This window comes from Macrotis lagotis, chromosome X, assembly GCF_037893015.1.
Source record: "Macrotis lagotis isolate mMagLag1 chromosome X, bilby.v1.9.chrom.fasta, whole genome shotgun sequence".
In the NCBI taxonomy this organism is placed as follows: domain Eukaryota; kingdom Metazoa; phylum Chordata; class Mammalia; order Peramelemorphia; family Peramelidae; genus Macrotis; species Macrotis lagotis.
In genome coordinates, this window is record NC_133666.1 from 202816732 (window position 1) to 202843594 (window position 26863).

At 34.4% G+C, this 26863-nt stretch overlaps 1 protein-coding gene and 1 pseudogene across 1 annotated transcript in view; one reads left to right on the forward strand and one right to left on the reverse strand.

The window, feature by feature from the left end:
* The window catches only part of FBXL17 (F-box and leucine rich repeat protein 17), a 504377-nt gene that overhangs the window by 446462 nt on the left and 31052 nt on the right, over positions 1–26863 (reverse strand). The window lies entirely within an intron of this gene.
* Positions 13631–13980, forward strand: LOC141502602 (large ribosomal subunit protein eL36-like; annotated as a pseudogene).

Sequence of the window (26863 nt, forward strand, 5' to 3'; positions counted from 1 at the left end):
AAGGAGTTGTGGAATTTGAACAAAGTTCAAGGACTATTCCCTTTAATTTAGAAAAAAAACAGATATCTGATTGTCTGATCTTGTTACCTCTTAGACTTCTCTTCTCTTCTTTAAGGATATGATTTCTCTCTCATCACACCCAATTTGGATCAAGGTACAACATGGAAACAAAGTAAAGACTGACAGAGTGCTTTCCGGGGGGGGGGGGGGGGGGGGGGAGCAAGATTGAGGGGAAAATTGTAAAACTCAAATAATATCTTTAATAAAAATTAATTTAAAAAATAAAAAAATATTAAGTACCCAAACTATTACAAACCAGAGAGAGTAATAACCCAAGGTCAGAAAAGGAAAAAGTAGTTGTTGAAAAAAAGGGGGGAAAAAAGGTTTCATGATAAGGAAAAAAAGCTTAGTCCCAAAGGATTCACAGGGGAATTCCACAACATTTTATAGAACAATTACAAACTATGCTTGAAGATCATGAAAAAGGGTAAAAGCATCACTTGTACAAAAATATTCATAGCAGCCCTCTTTGTGGTGACAAAGAATTGGAAATCGAGTGAATGTCCATCATTTGGGGAATGGCTGAACAAACTGTGGTATATGTATTTTATGGAACACTATTGTTCTAGTAGAAACCAGGAGGGATGGGATTTCAGAAAAGCCTGGAAGGGTTTGCATGAACTGATGCTGAGCAAGATGTGCAGAACCAGAAGAACATTGTACACCCTAACAGCAACATGGGGCTGGTGATCAATCTTGATGGACTTGCTCATTTCATCAGTGCAACAATCAGGGTCAATTTGGGGGTAATCTGTGATGGAGAATACCACTGTATACAAAGAGGGAATTGTGGAGTTTGAACAAAGACCTAGACTATATTACCTTTAATTTAAAAAAAATTTAAAGGTATCTTATTATGAAATTTTGCTCTTATATTTCATTTTTCCTTAAAGATATGATTTCTCTCTCAATACATTCAATTTTGATCAATGTATAGTATGGAAACAATGTAAATACTATCAGACATTCTTCTTGGCAGGGAGAGGGAAGGAGATGGGGGAAAAATTGTAAAAATTCAAAAAGCAATAAAAAAAAAATATGCTTGAAAAGTTATTCTCATGGGGCAGCTGGTCAGACAGTGAAGAGCACTGGCCCTGAAATCAGGAGGACCTGAGTCCAAATCAAACATCAGACACTTAATAATTTCCTAGCTGTGTGACCTTGGGCAAGTCACTTACTTCTTAAATAAATAACTTTTTTAAAAGAATTTATACCCCCCAAACTGAGAAAGAAACCTAACAGAATCTTTTCATGATACAAATACAGCCTAACACCTGACTCTCAGAAATATAAAACACAGAAAGAAAATAATAGACTATTACCATTAACGAACATTAACTTAAAATTTTTAAAGAAACAGACTACAGTGATTTATTCAAGAACTCATTCAGAAAAGGGTTATGGGAAGATGGAAACTACCAGGTTCTCACAAATTTTCCCCAAAATAACTTAAAATAATGCTTAAAAGTAAATTTTAGAGTAGTAGAAATAATTAAAAGTTCAAGTAAAACAGTTGTCCATGCCTAGGACAGCATAAGAGGAAGTTAGGAAAGATCTGACCTTCCAAGGTTGATTGAAGTGAAGATAACTCCAGACAGATAATGCTGAGTCAACAAAAAGCTTTGTCAGGACAGCCTTCTTGCTTTGGGAGCTTTCAGTTGGGTGGCTGATCCAAGAGAAACTTCCACTGCTTATGATGCCGGAGACAGGTTTTGGCTGCTAGAGAGGAAAAGCCACCAGTGGGGTTGCAGAGGGATGGGGCATTGCTGATTGTGGTCATTCACAGGAGAATGGAGTCTCTGGTTTTGGTTCCAAGACAGATGGGAAAGGTGATTTTGGTAGCTACAAGAGGGATTGCAGGGAGCAACAACTTTTTCAGTGGCTCGTGGTATTAGGGACCCTGCCTGCTCACTCAGGGAAGGAGAGGAACATCTGAGATCACTTAAAGACCAAGGCAAGAGCCACAGGAGAAGTGACCACATCTGGCCCTGGATTATAGAATGGAAGATCAAGAGGTCAAATACCCCCAGATAAAACACAGAAATAAACAGCATGAAAAACTTGAAGCCTGAGACATTATCCTCCACTGCAAGGCAATGGGGTTAAATGACTTGTCCAAGGCCAGTATTAAGCTGACAGCTAAGAATTGAGTATCTGAGGATGGATTTGAACTCATGCCTCCTGACTCCAGAACTGGTGCTCCATCCACTGCTATACCTATCTACCCCTTTCATAGGTTCTTTTAATGGCAATTTACCAATCTTGGTTTATTTATTCTCTGCTCAATCTGACCAGTGGAAACTTCTGAAACTAATTCAAGCCCAGATTTTCAAGTACTCAGAACTCTAATGGACCAAGACTAAGCACACCGTTGAAACAGGAAATATTTAATCAAGATAGAAATTACTATGAATTAAAGGGCAAGAGATCAAGTACTGGTCTCAGGTCCAAATAAATTGTGATGTCTTTCTATTTATTTACCTACAACCACAGAAAAGGAAACAATCAGAAAACACTGAAGGAGAAGAGGTTCCTGTGAGAGAGCACATCACACCATTATTAGGCCAGAGTTTGAGGAATCAATAGCCAGGAGAAATCAATGCATTAGATCTAACTCTCCGACTAGACATTTTCCTCTATGGGAGATTATGAAAGAGAAAATAATTAAGCTTGCTAGTTCCTAGTAGGAGTGGTTGAGGGTAAGTCCTGGATCTCAGGACCTGAACTGTACTACTCCTGGAACTGTTGAGTTTGGGGAGGGCCTAAAGACTAGTTAAGGGCTGTCTAAATGTCCAAGGAGTCATAGACACCTACACAAATTGGAAATTGTATTAATTTGATTTTTTTAAAAATATTAAAGAAAAAAGTATTCATCAATTGATAAAAGGTTTAGAGTTAAGTTATGATGGGATGATCCTAAAAAATAAAACCCAGTAGAAAGAGATAAAAAGGAGCAAAACATCTCATACAAAAGAAGCATGAATGGAAGAACTCTTATAATGGAGGAAAGGATATATGGCAAAGGGTAGGTAGCGTGGGAAACATTCTCATCAGAACTAAGAAGGAAATACCACATACATTTAATAGGGGATAAATGTCTTCTTAATTTATAGAGAAATAGGGCAATAAGGGGATTAAATAAGGGAGGTTCTCTTAGAATGAGGATTAAGAATTAGGAGGGCATGGGGCACCTAGGTGGCACAGTAGATAGAAGACTGGTCCTGAAGTCAGGAGGACCTGAGTTCAAACAGGACTCAGATACTTGCTGTGTGACCTTGAACAAGTCACTAACCCATTGTCTTAAAAAATAAAAAAAATAGGACAAGGGGAAAAGATTTTAAGAAGGGTGTGCAGATTCAGGAGATAGTGGTCAGAAGCAAATTCATTTCTGAGAAGGGATAAAGTAAAATGAGAGCAAGAGAAAGGTAACTATTGAGAGAAAAAAATGATTGAGGGAAAAATATGATAGAGGGAAATACAACTTTGATTGTGAAATGAGATGAACTTAGCCATAAACCCAAAATGGAAAACAAAATGGATCAAAAATCAGAAGCTGACAACATGTTGTTTATAAGAAACACATTTAAAAATTAAAGTCATAGCCAATGAGCTAAAAATGAGAGTCATATATAGAATAAAAATGAAGGACTAGGGTATAATTCATTATGTGTCAGGTGATATTAAAAAAAAGACTCAGGAGTAGTAATAATGATCTTAACTTAATTAAAAGAAATAAACAGAGAAACGTTATTATAGTAAAAGGTTGCAGTGTTAGTGAATTATCAATACTAAATACATATGTAACACATGTAGTATTCAAATTTTTAAAGGAAAAGGTAAATGAATTAGAGGTAGAAACAGGGTGCAAAATTATGATAATTATACATGAAAATAGATAGCAAAACTATGAGGGGGGGGGAATTACAGACTACCCCTCTCAGAGCTAGATAACTCTAACCAAAAATCAAATAACAAAGAATTCAAGAAGATGAAAATAATCTTTGCTAAACTAGATAAGATAGATATTTAGAAAGAACTAAATAGGAATATAAAGGAATATGACTTTTCCTAAGTAACAGTGATAACTACAGAAATTGATCACATACCAGGCCACAAAAATTTTATACTTCAATGTAGAAAAGCAGAAATCTTAAAGGCATCATTTTCAGAATATAATGAAATAAAAATAACCTTTGTTAAAAGATCATAAAACATAGATTAAAAATTAATCAGAGAACAATTACCTACTCTTAAAGAATGAATTGGGGGGGCGGAGCCAAGATGGCGACAAGAGCGGATCATGTCTTAGGGGCTCTCTCATGAAACTTCTAAACTAAGGATTCTAACTAAATTTTCGAGAGACAGAACCCACAGAGGGACCCAGTGAGGCAGTTCTACTCAAGGTAATCTGGAAAAGAGCAGAAAGGCTCTGCTCCACAGGGTTGGAGGGGCGGCTGGGAACTACGGCTCACAGCAGTGGAGGAGTTTCCTGACCTACGCCACGGGAAGCACCGGGAACAAACTGGGGGAACAGTGGTGGTCCTCTGGCAGAGCGAGTCCATGAAACCCAGCTCTCAGGGCACACAGCAAGCAGCTTGGCCAAGGCAGTCCAGATCCAGGAACAGAAGCAGGGGGAGCCGGTAAGCAGGAGCCCCCAGGGCATGAACTCATTGAACCTAAGGAGGGGAGTGAAGAGAGACTGCCTAGCTCTGTCCTCTGCCCCTGGAACAGGAGGCTGGGGCTCTAACCACATTCAGATCCTGATCAGTCTAGGCCCCCCCACAGAACAGCAGCCTCCCCCCACCTCAGTGGCGTGGTAGAGGGGGGCAAATATGATCATTCACAGACCAGAAGGGAGGACAGAGCCTCACACATTAAGACCCTTGTGGGAGTGTCCCAAAAGCTCAGGAAGCACCCCAAAAACAGGCTAAGACTGGGAAAATGAGCAAGCAGAGAGACAAGAGGAACACCACAGAGAAATATTTTGCCTGTGAGCCCAAGAAGGATCAAAACACGCAGTCTGAAGATGAGGAAGCACAAGCTCCTGCATCTAAAGACTCCAAGAAAAACAGAAATTGGGCTCAGGCTATGACAGAGCTCAAAAAAGACTTTGAAAATCAAATGAGGGAGTTAGAAGAAAAACTGGAAAAGAAATGAGAGAGATGAAGGAAAAACATGGAAATGAAGTCAGCAGCTTAGTCAAGGAGATCCAAAAAAATGCTGAAGAAAATAGCATGCTAAAAACCAACTAAGGTCAAATGGATAAAACAGTTCAAAAAGTTATTGAGGAGAAGAATGCTTTAAAAAGCATAATTGGCCAGATGGAAAAAGAGATAAGAAAACTCTGAGGAAAACAAATCCTTCAGCCAAAGAATAAAACTCAGGGAGATTGATGAATTTACAAGAAATCAGGATTCAATACTTCAAAACAAAAGAATGAAAAATTAGAAATATGAAACATCTCATTGAAAAAACAACTGATATGGAAAACAGATTTAGAAAAGATAATTTAAAAATTATTGGAATACCTGAAAGTCATGATCAGGAAAAGAGCCTTGACATCATTTTCAAAGAATTACTACAGGAAAATTGCCCTGATATCCTAGAAGCAGAGGGCAAAATAGAAATGGAGAGAATCCACAGATCCCCCCCAAAAAAACAACCCCCATGAATATTACAGCCAAGTTCCAGAACTCCCAAGTCCAAAGGAAAATATTACAAACAACCAGAAGGACACAGTTCAAATACCATGGAGCTGCAATCAGGATCTCACAGGACTTAGCAGCAACTACATTAAAGGCTCGTAGGACTTGGAATATAATATACCAGAAGGCAAAAGAGCTTAGAATGCAACCAAGAACCAACTACCCAGCAAAATTGAATGTCCTCTTCCAGAGAAAAAGACAGACTTTCAATGAAGCAGGGGAATTTCAAATGTTCCTGTTGGAATGGCCAGAGCTGAACAGAAGGTTTGATCTTCAAATACAGGACTCAGGGGAAGCATAGAGATTGGAGAAGGGGAAAATATGAGGAACTTAATGATGATGAATTGCATATATTCCTGTATAGAAAAATGACACTGATAATACTCATATGAGCCTTCTCAACTAACAGAGCAGGTAGAAGGAGCTTTTATAGATGAAGCACAGGAGAAAGCTGAATTTGAAGATATAATATATTGTAAAAATGGAGTCAATAGAAAAAAGGGAAATGTAATGGGAGAAAGAAAAAGGAGAGGGGGAATAGGCCAAGATATTTCATACAATAAGATTTTTCTTTATTACAATGAGCTATTGCAATTATATGGAAGGGGGAAGGCAAGGGGGAATGAAGGAATCTTTGCTCTCATCAGAGGTGGCTAGGAGAGAAAACAGTATATATACTCAATGGGGTTTAGACATCTAGAGTAAGGGGAGGGGACAGGTGGAAGGGGTGGGGATGTGAATGAAGGAGGAGAGGATGGACGATGGGGGGAGCGTGGTCAGATATAATGCATTTTCCTTTTTACTTCTTGCAAGGGGCTGGGATTGGTTGGGGTATCCGGGACCTTAGGGCCAGGCGGATGATGGGCCTAAGGGCCCAACAGCCAGGGATCTGTCTGCTGTGCCACTCAGCTACCCTAGAGCAGAGTCAGTGAAAGGAGAGAGAGAGAAAACATAGTACACATGGCAGTGGAGAAATATGAAAGGAGGGAGTTGTGATCAGCAATGGCAACAGCGGAAAAATATGGAAGTAACTCTTGTAATGGACTTATAAAGAATGTGATCCACCTGCGACAGAGTTGGTAGTGTTGGAACATCGATTGAAGCACAATTATTATTATTATTATTATTATTATTATTATTATTATTATTATTATTATCTGGGGGGTGCAGGGCAAATGGGGCTGGGTGACCTGCCTGGGGCTGCATAGCAGGGTGATTATTGGGTGTCTGAGGCCAGATTCGGACCCATGTGCTCCTGGCTCAAGGGCAAGTGCTCTGTCCACTACCCCCACTATTACTACTATTTTATTTTATTTTAGGTCTTTTTCTTTCTTTTTTAGGTTTATGCAGGGAAGTGTGGTTGGGATCGTTTGCATGTCACACAGCTGGGTGATTGCTGGGTGTACGGGGCCGGATATGGGCTTAGGTGCTCCTGGCTCCAGGGCTGGTGCTCCGTCCACTGCACCACCTGGCCATACCCACAATTATTACTAATATTTTTTTAATTTTAATTTTTTTCTCTCCCCTTTACTTTATTGCACAAGTGAGTCTATTTTGGGGGGAGGGGTATTTTGTTTACTCTTAAACAAGAATATTTTATTAATGTATAAAAAACATTGTACAAAATGAGAATAAATAAATATTAAATAAAAGATAAAAAGAATGAATGGTTAATGAATAAATCAAAGAAGCAATAAATAATTTTATTAAAAGAGAATTATGGCAACATCAAAAGTTATGGGACATAGCAAAAATAGTAAAGAGTAAAGTTTCTATTTCTGAATGCTTATATGAATAAAATATAGAAAGAATAGATCAATGAATTAAATAAAATATTTTAAAAGCTAGAAAAAGAAAAAATTCAAGATCCCCACTTAAACACCAAATTTTTTATTGGAAACTGGAAATCAGAAATCCTAAAAATTAAAGATGAAATTAATAAAACTGAATTTAGGAAAATCATTAAATTAACAGATAGAAGCAGGAATCAACGTTATGAAAAAATCAGTAAGCTAAATAAACCATTAGTTTAATATAATTTTTTTTAAAAAGAGAGAAGAAAATCAAATCAGTAGTATCAAAAATTGGAAGAGCGAATATACCAGTAATGAAAAGGAAATTAAAACAATTATTAGAAGTTATTTTCCCCAATTGTATCTCACTAAATTCAAAAATTTAAGTAAAATGGAAGAATACTCACAAAAACATAAACTACTCAAATTATCAGAAGTTAAGAAACTATCTATATCTATTTTAGAAAAAAAAAATTGAGTAGTCAATAAATGAGCTTCCTAAGAAAAAATCATCAGAACTAGAAGGATTTACAAGTGAATTCTACCAAACATTTAAAGACCAACTAATTTCAATATTAACATATTTGGAATGAGCAGAGGAGTACTACATCAAAATTCTTTTATGAAACAAATATGATGTTAATGCCTAAACCAGAAAGAGCAAAACAGAGAAAGAAAATTACAGACCAATTTCAATACTGAATATTAATGCAAAAAATAATTTAAATATTATCTAGGAGACTAAAACAATATATCACAAAGAATATATCTACACTGTGACCAAGTGGGATTAATAACAAGAATGCAGATATGGTTCAATATAAGGAAAATTATCAATATAATTGATGATTTCAATTATAAATTTTTTAAATCACATAATTATTTCAACACATATAGAAAAGATTTTTTTTACAAACTATAACAATTCCTATTAAAAACACTTGAAAGCATGGATATGAATGGATTTTTCCTTAAAATGATAATTAGGAAGCAATATCTGTAATGCCTTTCCAATAAGAACAGGAATGAAACAAGGATATTTATGAAAAACTCAATAAGCTAAATAAACCGTTAGTTTAATATTTTTTTTTAAAAAAGAGATGAAAATCAAATCAGTAGTATCAAAAATTGGAAGAGTGAATATACCAGTAATGAAAAGGAAATTAAAACAATTATTAGAAGTTATTTTCCCTAATTGTATCTCAGTAAATAACCAATATTAGCCAACACAGTACTAGAAATGCTAGCAATATTAAGAAGAGAATAAAGAAATTAAAGGTATAAGCATGGGTAATGTGGCAATAAAAGTAATTCTTGTTGCATATAAGATGTATATGTGAAAAATCCTACAGATTCAACTAAAAGATTGGTTGAAACAATAATTTTAGCAAAATAGCACATTACAATTTACTTTTTTATAAAACGTCAGATTTAAATAATTAGAAAAATATTATCTGTTCATTGATGAGGTGAACCAACATAATAATAACTAGTTAAATTAATCTACTTACTGAGTGCCATTCCAATTACCAAAAAATTATTTTATTGAGCAAGAAAAAGTAACAAAATTCATTGGGAAGGGCATACCAAATACCTTGTTGATGGAATATTATAACCATTTTGGAAAGCAATTTCAAATTATACATATAGAGTGACTAAAATCTCCATACCAGAGACTCAGTTACTAGGTTTTCCTCCCCAAGGAAGTCAATTGTAAGAATAAAGTCCCTTTAAGCACAAAAATATTTAAAGCTTCACTTACGGTGATAGCTAAAAATTGTCAGCAAAGTCAATGTCCATCACTTGAGGAATGACTAAAAAAACTATGATGCTTAATGCAGTAGAATAGGATGCTATTTTAAGAAATGATTAGTGGAAAGATATGCATGAACTGTGGCCAAGGGAAGTAAGCAGAGTCAAGAAAGCAATAAACAGAGTGGTTATAACAACATAAATGGAAAGAATAATAACATTAAAAATAAATACAACAAAATTATAAAGATCAAGTAAGAGTCAAATAAAGAGATAAGAGAAAACAACAATAACTTCTTCCTGGGACCACAAGTCTTATATGCATTACACATATTCTTGGACTTCTTCAAATTACTGATCAATTGTCCTCATTTTCTTTTCTAAAAAAACATTACTTGTCAGATGAAATTATGTTTAGGAAGAGGAAAAGGAAAGAAACTTGAGATAACTATAAAGATATAAGAAACAGAATATATACTTTAAATTAAAAAGAAAGTTTACAAACTAGGATTCAAAAATGGTCTCACAGTGGATAAGAGAGTTGGGCTTAACTTCCTGAGTTCAAAACTGGCTTCAGACATTCATTAGCTATCTGACCATAGGCAATTCACTTAAGCTTGTCTCAGTTTCCCCATTCATATGAACTAGAGAAGAAAATGGCAAACCATTCCAGTAGCTTTGCCAAGCAACTATAAATGAGGGTCACAAAGAGTAGGACACAACTGAAAAACAACTAAACTAAGCTGGTGTTGACTTTGGCAGCAGTCTCTGGTTATTTGTCAAATCAGTCATTTGGAGACTAGAGTATATTAAGCCTTTCTTAATTCCTTGAAATAATGATTTATATCCATTAAACTTCTGCATTCAATTATTTCAATGTGTCAATATTCTTTTTTCTGTCCATATTCCACTTTTTCCACCATCAAAATTTGTTTGCATAAGTTAGAATTATATCATAATTAATTGAAGGTCAAATCTTTTTTTTCTAATTTTCTTCAAGGTATGTATTAATTTTATTGTTTGCTGTAAATTGTCAATGGTTTAAGTATATAACCAGCTTATTATTTCCTATTTTAAAAGGGTTGATTTTTATTTTTGACAATGCTATTCAGTGCTTGCCTTGTCTACAGCCTTACAATTTTTTTCTAAGGCAAAGTATTCATGATATTTGGGCATAATAGGTATGATTTGTATAAAATGCATCTTTATAGTCTACATAATATGACCTATTTTTTATTCTTGTTTCACATTTTCTAATATATTTGCCAATATTCTCAAATATTCCTGTCTTTGGACTATAAGTCATGGAAAACCAAATTATATACTAATTTAATTTAAAAGTTCTTAGTATAATTTTTTCACTTGATTCTCTACAACAAAGATACTAGATTTATTTATTTTTTTGCTAGTTGAGTTTTGTTTTTACATCACATACATTTACAAATACATGCCTTCTCCCATTCTGTCAAACATATCTTCTAACAAGGAATAAAGGGATGGAAAAGGCAGTCAACAAAACTAACCAACACTTAAATCTTGCAATATTCTACATCTCATTTTTCCTGAATCAAGTTAAAATGTACTTGGATGTTTAACAAAATAAATAAAAACACATCAACATAATACTTATTTGTACTTTTCAAAGTCAATATGCAGTCTACCGGAATCTTCTATTTGCATCTCTGTACTCTACTCATAGTATCCTTCCTTTGTAATAAAAGGTAATTTTTTCAAATCTTTTCCCAGGCTAAGTTTTGTCAATGTGATTATTAATAATATTAATTTTGTCATTATGATTACATTTCATTTTCTTCACTTATATTTTTGCAATCATTCTATATAATGATTTTCTGGTTCTGCTCATCTTTTCCCATATCCCTTATCCCAAGCAAGTCTATGTTGTAAAAGGCTTAATAATATTGCATCAAATTTATATGCCATAATTTATTTACACATACCATGATCAATACACATATATTTCATTTGCATTACTTTTGTTGTTATTCGGTTCTTTCAATTACGTTGGCTTCTTCGTGCGTGACCTTCTCTGGGATGTTCTCAGCAAAGACACATAAAGTAGTCTGCCATTTCCTTCTCCAGGTTATTTTACAGATGAGAAAACTGAGGCAAACTAGATTAAGTGATTTGTACGAGCTCATACATCTAGTATTTGACATCAGATTTGACCTCAGGACTTCCTGACTCTTAAGCAACTGACCCTGCCCCATTTCCAGTTCTATGCAAGCACAAAAAGGCTTTTTTTTTTTACATCATAAGCACTGTCATCCGAAATGACTGACTGCCCCTCTCATACTGCAAGCATTTGTTAAGAGCCTATATGCTCCAGTTATTGGGGATAAAAATAAACAAAAGACAAAAATAAAATAATTACTGTCCTCAAGCTTACACAATATACAATATAATGAAGGAGATTTGACTCTGGATCAATTCATATCCAATCCACTCCTAAAAACAGCAGATGAAATAAAGGACAAATTACAGGAGAAAAAAGATCAACACCATATAAAAACATTGGAATAGGATCAGTTATACTGCTGATGGCCATTTAAAGTATAAGATACTGTCTCTCCAGAGAACAAGTTAAAGAAACAACTCTGAGAAATGTAAGCTATGGCAATAGAGAAGACAGGAAAAAACAAATCTTAAGGGAAAATCACTGTCCTTCTTGGAGGAGGTAAAACCTGATTTCACTCTCCTCTTCACCTCCCACTGCCATCTTCCATGGTGCTTGGTCTAATTTGTTCTAGAAATAGTGGTCTAAGACACCTCACTTTAGTGGGACTAGGCCCAGTGAGCAAGATGGAGATCAGAGGAGCCTCATCAGTTAAAAGAGCCTTAGATTTGGCTCCTGGGAGTAGGATAGAAAAATAGAGGGGAAAAAAAGACCAAGGAATCCAGCCATATAACCTGTCTAAAAAACATTAGAAAGATCATAAGGATAAGAGAAAAGCCATTAGGGTTGCCATTCCAGAGTTATGAATTTCTAGGACTATCTAGGCTCTCTCGGTGCATACAACACCTTATATTCCCTTTCTGTTGATACCAAATGTAGTATTTATGGGAAAGTGCTCTCTAGTTTAATAGAATGTTTTATAACTAGTTTTGGTATAATGCCATTTCAATAAATGCTTTCGCTTTAAATTGTGTTCCCTGAATCATAATTTTAATGAGGGGAGATCCACAGAGTAAACTGAACTCTAGGTACCTATCGCTGAAGGAATCTAATCTGTTCTTTAGAGTGGAAGATTGGAGGAAGGTAGGGGGAACTACATACACATAATGTAATTTTCTTTGTGATAAAGGAAGTTTACTAGCATCTGGACAAGGATTCAGGGCCTGAACAAGAGTGATCCTGAAAAATATTTAGTATTGGCCTTTGAAGTCAATAAAATCAAATCCTCTCGCTCTCTAACACAAAGCTCTGAGCCATCTTTCTGTTTAACTGATTGTTGGTCACTGGACAAGGATCTCAAATTATAGTACAAAAAAGACTTCCGGGGCGGCTAGGTGGCGTAGTGGATAAAGCACCGGCTTTGGAGTCGGGAGTACCTGGGTTCAAATCCGTCTCAGACACTTAATAATTACCTAGCTGTGTGGCCTTGGGCAAGCTACTTAACCCCATTTGCCTTGCCAAAAAAAAAAACAACCCTAAAAAAAAAAAGACTTCCAAGAAATCCAAGTCATTACTTTCTTCATTATCTTCATTCCTCATTATTTTCATTCATTATTTTATTCACTATTTCATTCATTCATTATTTTCCCCACTTTTTTATTATTAAATTATTTATTTTTGAATTTTACAATTTTTCCCCTAATCTTGCTTCCCTCCCCCCACCCCCTACAGAAGGCAGTTCCAATGCTATATATTGATCTAAGCTCTGTTGAGAGAGTTATCATATCCTTTTTTTAAAGGTTTTTGCAAGGCAAATGGGGTTAAGTGACTTGCCCAAGGCCACACAGCTAGGCAATTATTAAGTGTCTGAGATCAGATTTGAACTCAGGTTCTCCCGACTCCAGGGCTGGTGCTCTCTCTATCCACTGTGCCACCTAGCCACCCCCAAGTTATCATATCCTTAAGGAAAAAAAAATGTAAGAGAGCAAAATTATATAATAAGATAACGAGTTGTTGTTTTTTTTAAATTAAAGGTCTTTGGTCTTTGTTCAAACTCCACAATTCCCTCTTTGGATACAGATGGTATTCTCCATCACAGATACCCCAAAATTGTCCCTGACTGTTGCACTGATGAAATGAGAAAGTCCATTAAGATTGATCATCACAATGCACTCTTCTCCCTACTTCTGTGGCTGCCATTGGGGCTACACTAGCAACGCAGCCATGGCCATCTGATACCCCATGGCCATGGGCTTCAACAAGGGCCAGAAAGGTACCAAAAACCTAGCGAAGCCACGACACTGTCACCACCATGGGCGTTTGACCAAACACACCAAATTTGTGAGAGATAGATCCGGGAGGTGAGCGGGTTTACCCCTTAAGAGAGACAGGCCATGGAATAAAGGTCTCCAAGGATAAGCAAGACCTTAAGTTCATCAAAAAATGGGTGGGAACTCACATCTGTGCAAAGAGGAAGAAAGAGGAACTCAGCAATGTCCTAGCTGCCATGAGGAAGGCTGCTGCCAAGAAGGACTAAAACTGAACCCTGCCTGCCTTCCCCATTTACCCAATAAAGATTTGACCAAAAGAAAAGATTGATCATCACCAACATGTTGCTGCTGCTATGGTATACAGTGTTCTTCTGATTCTGCTCATCTCGCTCAGCATCAGTTCATGCAAATCATTCCAGGCTTCTCTGAATTCCCATCCCTCCTGGCTTCTAATAGAACAATAATATTCCATAAAGTACATATACCATAATTTGTTCAGCCATTCTCCATTGATGGACATTCACTCAATTTCCAACTCTTTGCCACCAGAAATAGAGTTGCTATGAATATTTTTGTACAAGTGATATTTTTACCATTTTTCATGATCTCTTCAGGGTATATAAACCCAGTAGACCTTACCACTTTTCTGTCATTTATTTCCCTCCAGTTGCAAAACCTGGTTTTGACTTCACCATCATCATATCCAAATTCTCTTCTAGAGGTATGGTCAAGTCTTCATCCCTATTGAAACTATACACCCCAAGGACTTCCACACCTTTTTCAGTCTTTACTCATTAGATTATAAGCTTCTTGAGTCTGGCAAAGATTGTCTTTTTTTTATTTGTTTTCCCAAAGCTTTAGCATAATGCCTGAATTATAGCAGGTGCTTAATAATTACTATACTGTATTATCCTCCAGCACACTATTATCATAGGAGTTGCAATATACCAAGACCCATTTTGTATTTTTCTGTTTAATGGGATGCTTTAGTCTGATTTTTTGGGGGTATTCAAATGAATAGAGCACCAGGCCTGGAGTCAGGAAGACCTGAGCTCAAAACACATCTCAGACCTTATTAGTTGCATGACCCTAAGCAAATCACTTAAACCTGTTTGCCTCAATTTCTTCACCTGTAAAATAAGCGGGGGAAAGAAATGGCAAACAGCTCCAGTAACTTTGCTAATAAAATCCCAAATAGGGCCACAAAAAGTCAGATATGACTTAAACAACCGAGCAATAACAGCTGTATCATGATTAATGTTAAATACAACTTTCCATGTCATCTATCTACTTGTGTCATATATCACTCCACATGTACATGTTCACATAAATGCTTTGTGAGATATATGCTCTTGCTTCAGGTGGTGTTCTCAGCTCCAGTCCTGGAGTATTGCTGGGGGATGGGGGGGTATGTACCCAAGATACAGAAGGAAAAACCCCAACTGTGTTTCCACCCTAAATTTAACACCAATATGGAACAGACCACAGGACTGTCTAAGGAGAGGTTAACCAGTCCAAGTCAGAAAAACAAAGTGCAAAACAGTATTGGGATCAGTTCTGTATGACCAAATTAGATAAAATAAGGAAAGTTAATCTCAAAAAAAAAAAAAGCAAAAAGCAAAAGAATGAATGAATGCTTTTAGAAAGAAGTCAGGGAACACATTTCCACTGGTTTCTGTGAACAAGCATACAATTAAACTTTATGACACAGAGAGCAAAAAAACCTCCACAAACAGAAAACTATAGTAGTATTTAACCCAGAGGTTAATTACCAAAAGTTGCTATCAAGAGTGAGGGTTTCCCAGTGATAAATCAAGGGTTCACAATAAAGTAGATAATCTTTCACTTATTTACAAATATATTTTTCTTTTATAAAAACAAGTATATGCACGTTTAAAGTATTATAAGCTTGTTTCTATAGTTATCTAAACTTGTCATGTCACACAACCATTATGGTATTCATACATTGATTATTATTAAAGTCTGACCAATTCTGAAAAAATGCAATGTGTTCTTTTTCAGCCTATCATCAAATTTTTTTTCCTCACCTACTATAAGAGTTCATCATTCAAAAGCAAACCAATTCACAGTTGATGAAATACACATGCATATCCTCATTTTTCATTCCATATACCACACCAGAGTAGCTCCCTAACTCCCCTATTACTCTATAATCCTATCTCATCACCTATGTCATCACGTGATCAAGATGTTACAAAATGTTCTTGGAAACCCAAATATTAAACAGTTTGAAAACTGATTACTGGGCATACTCTTTACAAGCCATCTTGAAACCATCAGGAACAAATATCCTAAGAAAAAAAAAAACCCAAACTATTTCATTATAATATTTAAGGTTATTTACAGGTGTAAACTCATTCATTGCTTGGGTTACTATTTTTTATCTGGGAAATGTTCAAATAAATTGGCTGGCATCACTGATCAGTTCTTCATTAAAGTTTCCGCACAAGTATAGTTAGTATGCCAGTGACAGAAGAGAACAAAAGTCTTTCCTGGAAAAAAAGTAAGTTTACATAAAAACTCGTTTAGGATGAAGCAACATAAACAACTGAACATTAAGTACATTTATACTGAACAGTACATAGAGTTTAGCATTAGCTTGTAGAAAAGTAAAAATTGTTGTAGCATAACTAGATTATTTTTGTTGATTAAGTGGCTAAAAGTAAAATATTAATTCTCATCTCCCAGCAACAAAGCTTGCAAAATTTCCCTGCCAATTATTTTTCTACCACATATTTGTGTGAGTAAGCATTTTCATTTGATTCTTGGTGGAGCAACTAAATGGTGCAGGGAATAGTTCCCAGAATCCAGAAGAGCCGAGTTCAAATTTAATCTCAGACACTTATTAGCTCTGTGACCATGAGTCAAAACATTTAATCTGTTTGCCTCAGCATCTTTATTTATAAAACGAGTGTAATAGCCATATTTCCAGGGTTGTAATGAAGATCAACTAAGATAATCATAAATAAGTGAGTGAACTGCCTGGCATTCAGTAAGCACTTTGTAAACACTAACTCATTATTAGATATTATAAAAATACAGAGACAAAATTAGATTTAAGACCTGTCTGAAACTGAGGCAAATATTTCAAATCTTTGTGCAAATAAAAGTCTAGCATCAAAAGTATATATACATATATGTGTGTGTGTATACACATATGTGCATATATATATGTTAAAAATCTTCCAATTTGTGACCTACTTCATTTAAAATGTCATTTATATTCAACAAAATTTATAGAATAACCAGTTTTCAGATAATATTAAGTGTGAGATCTTGTTGGATTACTTCTTTTAGATCTTACAGAAAATTCCATGTACAATAATCATAATTCTTGTATAATCAGTTTTTTAATTCTATATTTGGTCTTTACACAATTGTAGGTAGAATAAAATTTTCTATCTTAAAACTATATCATACTAGTGAATAACTGAAGCAAAATTTGAACTTAGGTCTTCCTAGCTTTGGAGTTTAGTGGTTAATACACTCCATTCATTACCTAGTAGTCTGATGGCAAAATAAGGCAAACTGTTTTACTTAAACATTGATAAAGATCAACAGTCTTTTATGCTAAAAACCCTACAAAGAATATTGGGAGGACGCTTTTTTTTTTTACTGTGATAAAAAGTAGCTAAACCAATTATGCAATAGGATACATGAGAGTAAAGAAAAATGCCCCCCTTATTATTTGATATTATTTGATATAGTTCTAGAAATGCTAACAATGAGAGGCAAAGACATAAATATAAGTAAACGGGATTCAAAACTGTGCCTCAATGTTGTTTAAATGATATGTAACCTAAAAAATTATAGAGAATTAACGAATTAACGAAGAAACTAAATGAGATAGGTATAAGCTTCAGTCAAGTTGCAAACTATAAAATAATCAACTAAAATAATATTTTTTTAATCTAAGAGCAACAAAATAAAAGAGGCTGTATTAAAATGGGAAGTCCCATTCAAAATAAGTATTGTCTGCATTGAATATTTGGGAGTCAGTTTAGTAAAACACACTCAGTATCTGTACTGATTTAATTACAAAATGGTCCTTAAAGCAATAAAGGGAACCCTGAAAATCTGGAAGAATATTCAGTGCTTATGGCTGGCCCATGTCAATAAAATAAATTACATTACCAGAGTTGACTTCCATAATAGAGCAATACTAATCAAACTACCAAAGGAATATTTTACAAAGACAGACAAAACAGTGACAAAAATTCATTTGGAACAACAAAAAAGCTAAAATTTCAAGGGGGGGGAAATGAAAAATTGTAGGAACAAATAGACTTTAAAATACATTATAAAATAGTAATCATGAAAATCATTTGATGCAGTTTAAAATACTTTTCTGTTTTCATAAATAAAAAGGAAGGAAGGAAACTAGTTCAATGAAATAGTCTAGACATAAATCAAAACTAGGCGAATACAATAAATAACTCAGTATTCAATATTCAAGCTCCAAAATATAAATTTGCTAGGAGGGAAAAAAATCTTATTTGATTAGGATGGCCAAGGCAGGTAAAAAGCAGTCTGCCAAAAATTAGGCTTACAAAATATCTTATATCATATTACACAATCAATTCAAGATAGATACCTAACTTAAATATTAATAATCATATGATAAAAGATTGGGAGAAAAGCAAATCATATCCTTTTCATAGCTAAGGATAATGAATAATTTCTAATCTAACAAGGCATAGAAGCAATTACAAAAATAAAAAGATTGTTTTGATTATATGAAACTGAAAGATTTGTGCACAAATAAAATTAATGCATTTATGATAAGCAAAATGATTAACTGGAGAAAAAATCTTTGTATCAAATTTCTGAGATAATAGTTACCCACTAGATAGATAGATATAAATGCAAAAGTCATTCCCCAATGGATACAGTTAAAGGAGATACAGTTCTCAAAAGAATCACAAACTATTAATATCCAAGTGAAAAGAATTTTTCAAATCATCCATAAAAGAAATGAAAATCAAAACAACCCTAATATTTCATCACATTCAGCAAACTGGAAAAGCTGATTCAAAAAATAGATATTAAAAAAGTGGGCCACTAAAATATTTTTTATCAAGCTATACAAATCAATACAAACTTTCTGGAAAGCATTTAGAATTATTAAATAAAGTGACAAAATTGTCCAAACTCTTTAGTTTAGTTAAAGAGAAAGGCTTTTATATACATCAAAACATTTTATAAGCATCAATTTTTGTGGTTGCAAAGAACTAGAAACAAACTCATTAAGCATCAAATGAGGAAGGTCTAAAAGAAATTGTGCAATATAAATGTAATGGAATAATCCTATACTGTAAAAAAATAAATGGCTAGCCTGAAAAATACTTTAAAGAGGCATTAGATGATGATGCAAAGTGAAGTACAACATACGTCAGAAAGATACTGTGGATTCAGTACCATACCACTGTAATAAAGCAAATGTCACAAAAAAAACCAAGTCACATGAATTTTTTATTTCCTAATGCATATAAAAATTATGTTTATACTCTAACCTATTAAGTGTACAACAGTGTTATGTTTAGAAAACAATGTACTTTAAAAATACCATCAGCATGTTGCAATTTTTTGCTGGTAGAGGGTCTTGCTTCAGTGTTGATAGCTGCTGTCTGATTCAAATTGCTGTCTGATTCAGGTCGCTGAAGACTGGGGTAGCTGTAGCAATTTCTTAAAATAATACAACAAGGAAGTTTGCCACATCAATTGCCTCTTTCCTTCAGTTGAATATTTAAGAAGTCATTGAAGGGTTATTAATTGGTCTAATTTCAATGTTATTGTGTTTCAGGAAATAGGGAAGCCCAAAGAGAGGGAAAGATAGAACAGTCCTAACACAAAAAATGGTTACCAATGAGGTTTACCACCTTATATGAATGCAGTTCAATTACACCCAAAATTAAACTAGTAATATAAAATATCACTGATCACAGATCACTATAAAAGATATAATAATCGAAAAGTTTAAAATATTTTGAGAATTATCTAAATGTGACAGAGAGACACAATGTGAGCAAACACTGTTGGAAAATGGCACAAATAAGACTAATTCAATGCAGAGTTGAAATAACCTTCAATTTGTAAAAAATGTAATATATGTTGAAGCACAATAAAGCAAAACACTTAAACCAAGCAAACCAAGAAAGTTGAAATCTGTTAAGGAAAAATGCATTCCAAAGATGATTCTAAATAATTTAGAATTACCCACTATTTTAAATTATTAGGGCCATCTCACCTCCACTGGCACTTATCTACCTATCCATAAATAAATATATAAATATATGTCTATGTATATGAATTGTGTATGTATATAAAACAAATGTATGTGTATACCACCTTCATATATGCATATAAACAAATATGTACACACATAAGAGTCCAAAAGTCAATGAATAAAAAACTTAAGCAACTCCACAGCCATCTCTCACTTTTTATACCTGACATATTTGAATCTTCTTTAAGCATTTCAAAAGTTTGACTTTAATTTATATACAAATATTAAATATGTCGCTGTTGGTTCACACTCCAGAAATAATTTAGCATAAACATTGGTCAATTTCACCCTAAAACCTTAATTTTAAAATGCCATCTAAAATATCCTGAATTTTCCCCCTATAGTTGAATAATCATTTCTTTATACCCATGAAATTAAAAAAAAATCTTTGCTACTAAAACAATTTTTCTAGAATACTTATGTTTGACCTGCTCAAATCATCTATATTTTGTTTAAAGAAAAAAATCAGGGAGGGGGTGGAGGAAGGATGCACAAAATCATTCTCTAATGTACTCTTTCTTCACAGAATTTCTATTCAGATTCAACAAACATTTATTAAGTACCTATTATAAGCAAACAGTGTGCTAAGTGCTTGGAGAGGCAAAGGAAACATAAGGAAGACTATACAGCTGCACTCAATCTAATAATTCTATACAAATGAGGTTTCCAAGAAAGCCCCTGACTTACCTTCCCATAAAAAAAGAAAAGTAGTACTGGTTAAAGAGTAAATGAACAGGGGCAGCTAGGTGGCATAGTGGATAGAGCACTGGCCCTGGAGTCTGGAGGACCTGAGTTCAAATTTGACCTCAGATACTTAATAATTACCTAGTTGTGTGACCTTGGACAAATCACTTAACCCCACTGCCTTGCAAAAAACAAAAAAAAAAAAAGAAAGAAAGAAAAAGAGTGTAAATGAACAAAATTAGTTTCTTCTAGAAATTTTTTTTATTTAAATTACTACAATCAATCAAATATCGAATTGTAAATATGGTGCTTATTTAAACTAACTTCAACAGAATTGAAGCAATCAGCTTTAGATCCAATACATAAAGAATATAATTAATATAATAACTACATACAAGAAACATTTATTTAGGTACAAAAATTCATAACTATTAGGACTGATGTTTTTGGCCTTTTACCCACAATTCTTTTTTATAAATACTATTTCTTCAAAATGCTTGAAAAGAATTTTTTAGATGTTTAAATATTGAGAAATCCATTAAGAATTTCTATTTGAACTATAAAACAAAAACGAATTGCTAGGTCCTATGCACAGATTTTTTTTTTTATTTTTATAACGATTGTTTATTTTGAGTTTTACAATTTTTCCTCTAACCTTACTTCCCTCCCCCACCCCCCCACAGAAGGCAATTTGCCAGTCTTTACATTGTTTCCATGGTATACACTGATCCAAATTGAATGTGATGAGAGAGAAGTCATATCCTTAAGAAAGAAACAAAGTATAAGAGATAGCAAGATCACACAATACCCCCCCCCCAAATTAAAGGTAATAGTCCTTGATCTTTGTTCAAACTCCACAGTTCTTTCTCTGGATACAGATAGTATTCTCCATTGCTATGCACAGATTTTATTAAATATTACCAATATAGGGGTGGCTAGGTAGCGCAGTGGATAGAGCACTGGCCCTATAATCAGGAGTACCTGAGTTCAGGTCTGGCCTCAGACACTTAATAATTACCTAGCTGTGTGTGGCCTTGGGCAAGCCACTTAACCCCATTGCCTTGCAAAAATTTAAAAAAAATTACCAAATATAGTATAAAATATGATAGAGCGATGATAAGATATACAATGAGATAATATTGGCTAGAGTGCTGGATCTAGAGTTAGGAAGACCGGAGTTCAAATGTGGCCTCAGAAGCTATCAATGTGACTCTGGGCTGATCATTTAACCTTCTTTGTCTCATTTTCTCTCTGTGAAAGGAGATGGAGAAGGAAATGGCAAACTACTACAGTATACTTGCTAAGAAAATTCCAAAAGGGATCACAAAAGTGTGAAAAACAACTAAATAACCACAACAACAAATGATAGAGAGATAAGGTTTTTGTCAGTATTTACAATCAAGCCCTAGCTCTACTATTTGCTATCATATGACCATAGCCAAGTCATTTAAACTTTCTGGCTTCAGTTTTTTCATGTGTGAAATGAAGGAGTTGGGCAAAATAATCTGTTCTTTCCTGTTCTAAAAATCACACTATAATTTTGCAAAATAATGAAATTATGATGTTTCATTATTCAAAACCAAGCTGTTTACAATTACTTATATTCCCAAGTAATTAGGAATCCCACAATAGACTGATACATTACTTTAATCTTAAGGAACTTGGATATTGGATAACAGAGTCGAAATGAAACAGGTGAAGCAACACTGAACAACGGCTAAATGATACAGGCATAGAAAAGAGCTTAGAGACAGAATAGAATGAACATTTTAAGTAACAGGGCTATGGTTTAAATTCTAGCTCTGTTGTGTACTACTTTATAAGATTTCATTCTCTAGCACTCCAAAATATCAGAGTTGTTACTAAGTGATTTCTAAGGTCCCCTCTAGATGTAATGAACATGTATAATATATTCATTTGTGAGCATCAAGGCATTCTAGGCGCTGTTCCAGAAATACCTGTTCTATCCAGCATTTTTCAGCAATTAGTTATATAACTTCAGCTAAGTAACTTGATTGCTATCGGCTACAACTTTAAAGAACTAAACACTAAATGATTTCCAGCTCTAAAAAGTTCCAACTCTAAACCTTTGACTCTATGGACAGTTTCTTTTTAAGTCATAATATAGCCTCTCCTACTCACCATAACAGGCTAAAAAAAAAAAGTCCAATTAAATTAAATGGTACCCCAGCTTATATGGGTGGGGTGGGGGGAAGTAAAGGGGAATGAATCAACATGAGTTCATCAATTTAGGAAACTCTTGATATATGATTTCTCCCCATTATTGCAAATCAGCAGCTATCTTTTCATGATGTTGTCTGAGATACTAATTTGATCATGATCTAATGTGTCACAGGCAGAACTTGAATATGTTGATCTTCTAGCCCTGTGTCATGATGCTTGCAAAAGTATATAAGATTTTGAGAATGACATGTCTTCAAATAATTTCCATTAATATTTTAAAACATTTAGCCCTCTAGTCAATTACAACTCTTCAATAATACTTTTATAACATTCTTATCACTAAATAGCCCTGAGCATTCCTGATAAAGTTACTGTTCTAAAATTCTATGATCCACTTTGAGACTGCTCACCAAAGCCAAAAAATTGAAGAGAACTCATGAATATATAAGCCAGGTAACAAGTAAATAGGATGAGCCATTTCTTATTTGCCTTATAGTTTATCATTTATACTACATACAAAGTAACTAAGTAATACAATGAACTCTACAGTCAAGGAATTACTAAATATGAATAGTCAAATATTTTATCATATCACTGATTATACTACCAATTTTCAAATAATTGAACTATAACAAATAATACAAGTTATACTGAACAGAACTTCAATAACACTATATAGATTGTATAATACATCAAAGAATGGCACTTTGGAATATCACAAATACCAGAGAAGATTCCATGCAAATAAGTAGGTGTTATTTCTGTGGCAGCTAGGTGATACAGTGAACAAAGTACTGGGCCTGGAATCAGGAAGATCCAAGTTCAAACGCAGCCTCATATATTTACTAACTGTGTGACCTTGGGCAAGTCATTTAACCTCTCTGTTTCAGTTTCCTCATCTCTAAAATAAGAGAGATAAGAGTAACTACTTTGCAGGGTTGTGGTGAAGATGAAATGGAAGGTTTGTAAAGCACTTATCCCCTTTTACCAGTTGAATGACTCTTTTTTAATAGTTTCACTGACATACTGTTAAATGCTTTAAAAGATTATTATATTTTTTTTGCTTTGGAACACTCTAATAGCAAAAAAAGGAAAAAAAATCTATAGCAGAAATTTAGAAACTTTTTAAAGTGATATGCCAACACCCCTGCCCTTAAAGAATTCAGAAAGGAAGAACAAGAAGATTCTCACTGATTTCCAAAATTCAAGCTGATGGGGCAGCTTGGTGGCACAGTAGATAGAGCACCAGATCTGGAGTTCGGAGGACCTGAGTTCAAATCCAGCCTCAGCTATATGACCTTGGGCAAGTCACTTAACTCCACTGCCGGAAAAACTTCCCCACAAAAACATTTAAGCTGAAGGAGAGAAATTTAATCAGTTGCTGACTTCACAAAGCAGAGGAAAAACAAATGTAGCAGTAGTCACTGACTATCCCAATAGGGGATTCTGGCAGACATTGGAGACAAAACTTACCCAGAGACTCCTGAATACCACCTTTAGAATATGACATTAGTGGATGTCACCTTTGGTAGCCTGACCTTTAGATTAACAAAAATGATAATGTGCCGTAATAAGCTATAATGAGCACTTTAAAATGCTACCTTGGCAATGAACACAAAAAAGTCTTAAACCCTGTCCTCCCACTCATCTTACTGAAATATTGTCTATCGCTCAGGATACAGGCTGCAATTCTGTATAAAGAAGGAGCTTAATGTTTATTAAAAAGCAAAAACTGAAATTAATTTTCAAATGACCAGAAAGCCGACTTTTGTGCAGAAAAGGAAAAGGCATGACAATATAACTGGAAATGTCACCATCTTGTGGAAATTTAAGATATTGTCTCTTGACTATTTTTGCCATATTGCATTTTCTCAATTACTGGGATTAAAAAAGCTTAATTAGCTCTGATTAACAGAGATACAACTAGCAGAATGCCATATAAAAGAATTTACAGTTTTTAATACAAAATGACCCCAAGAATATTTCAGAACAGAGTGTAAGAAAGTAAAAAAGACAGTAATCTAATAATTCTTCATACACACACAAGCTACATGGCATAGTAGGGAAAATGTCTCTAAATCAGAAGACAAGCTCAAAAACATATTTTCAACTCTTCCCAGTTATGTGACTGGGGGCAAATCAGCTCCTCATAACTTGTTTCCTCATCCATGAAATAGGGACAATCCTAAAATAATTATAGACAACAATGGGAAGAAGTATATGGCATAAAAAGATGACTATATTTTGAGACAGAGGGCTTGGTTGGATTCAAGTCTAATTCTTCTGCTTCTTACCTGTGTGACTCTGGGCAAATCACTATACTTAACCTTTCTGGGCCTCAGTGTCCTCATCTGTAAAGTTAGGGAAAGTCGGACCAAATGACCTTTCATTCCATGAGAGTGACATTCTGTAAACCTTAAAGTACTATGTCAACATGAACTAGTATAAAGAACATAATTTAATACTATAATAATAATGAAAAGCATCTTAATCACCAAAGTACATCCTTATCTTTAAAAATCTACCTACGAGGAACAGTGAGGTTCACAGAGGATACAGCATCAATCCTAGAGTCAGGAGGACCTAAGTTCAAATCTGGTCTAAGACAAAACTTACTAGCTGTGTGACCCTGGATAAGTCAATTAACCCCAACTGCCTTGTAAGAAAAAAAATAAAATCCATCTACTGATCCCTTCTGCCATTAAGTCTTCAGACATTTTATATTTGCCTTACTAAAAACAACATAAATGTGAAATTCAAAATCTGAAAGAATAATAAAAGAATTTTAAATGCTTAAATAAGAACTCTCCCAAATTATTAATAGAATTCAATGAATTCAATCAAATGTGATGCTACTATCAATTGAATATATGTCTATAGACATCCATACATAAAATAACTAATTTCCAAGAAAAGTCTTAATCAGAATTCAAATATATACAAAAGTTATAATAAACATATGCATAATAATTAAACAACAATTAAGCAAAGTGCTCAGTATTCCAGTTAATTGAATGACTTGATTGAACAAAAAAATTCTTCTTGTCTCAATATTTGTTTTTGTAATTTTATCCTATTAAGGTTATTTTAAACATCATTTACCTTTTTTATTTTATTTTTTGGGGGGTTTTTGGAAGTCAATGGGGTTAAGTGACTTGTCCAAGGCCACACAGCTGGGCAATTATTAAGTGTCTGAGGACAGATTTGAACTCAGGTACACTGACTCCAGGACCGTGATCTATCCACTATGCCAACTAGCTGCCCTCATTTACCTTTATAAACAACTTAAAATTTTACACAATGTTCAATTCAGTGGCTTGCCCAAGGCCACACAGCTAGGTAATTATTAAGTGTCTGAGACCGGATTTGAACCCAGGTACTCCTGACTCCAGGGCCGGTGCTCTATCCACTACGCCACCTAGCCGCCCCAAATTATATTTAAAGCAAAGAGATGCTGTTGACTGCAGAATTCACCCTCTAAGTTGTTTTGAAAAATAATAATAATAAAATGACTAAATGAGGATTAGAAGGAATTTTAGAGATCACTTAGACTAACTGCTTTATTATCTCAGATGAGGTAAAGAAATGAAATTTGGCTTCTTAAAAGTTTTGGCTAATTGAGACTTTACCACATTTACTATAAACAATTTTAAAACATAAAAATTAAAACAATAAATACTAAAGTGATGAAATATATCTTTATGAAAAGTATAAAATAAGTGACCAAAAATCTTAATAAGTTAAGGGAAGTATGCAGTATATGAATACTTCAGAATAGTTCAATTCTTCAATTATCTTTCTACAGTTTGCAACTCAGTATAGTTTTGTAGCACATGCTAAAATGTGCTCCATGTTTCTCTTTCAATAACTACCATGAGGGGCAGCTAGGTGGCCCAGTGGATAGAGCACCGGCCCTGGAGTCAGGAGTACCTGGGTTCAAATGCGGCCTCAGACACTTAATAATTACCTAGCTG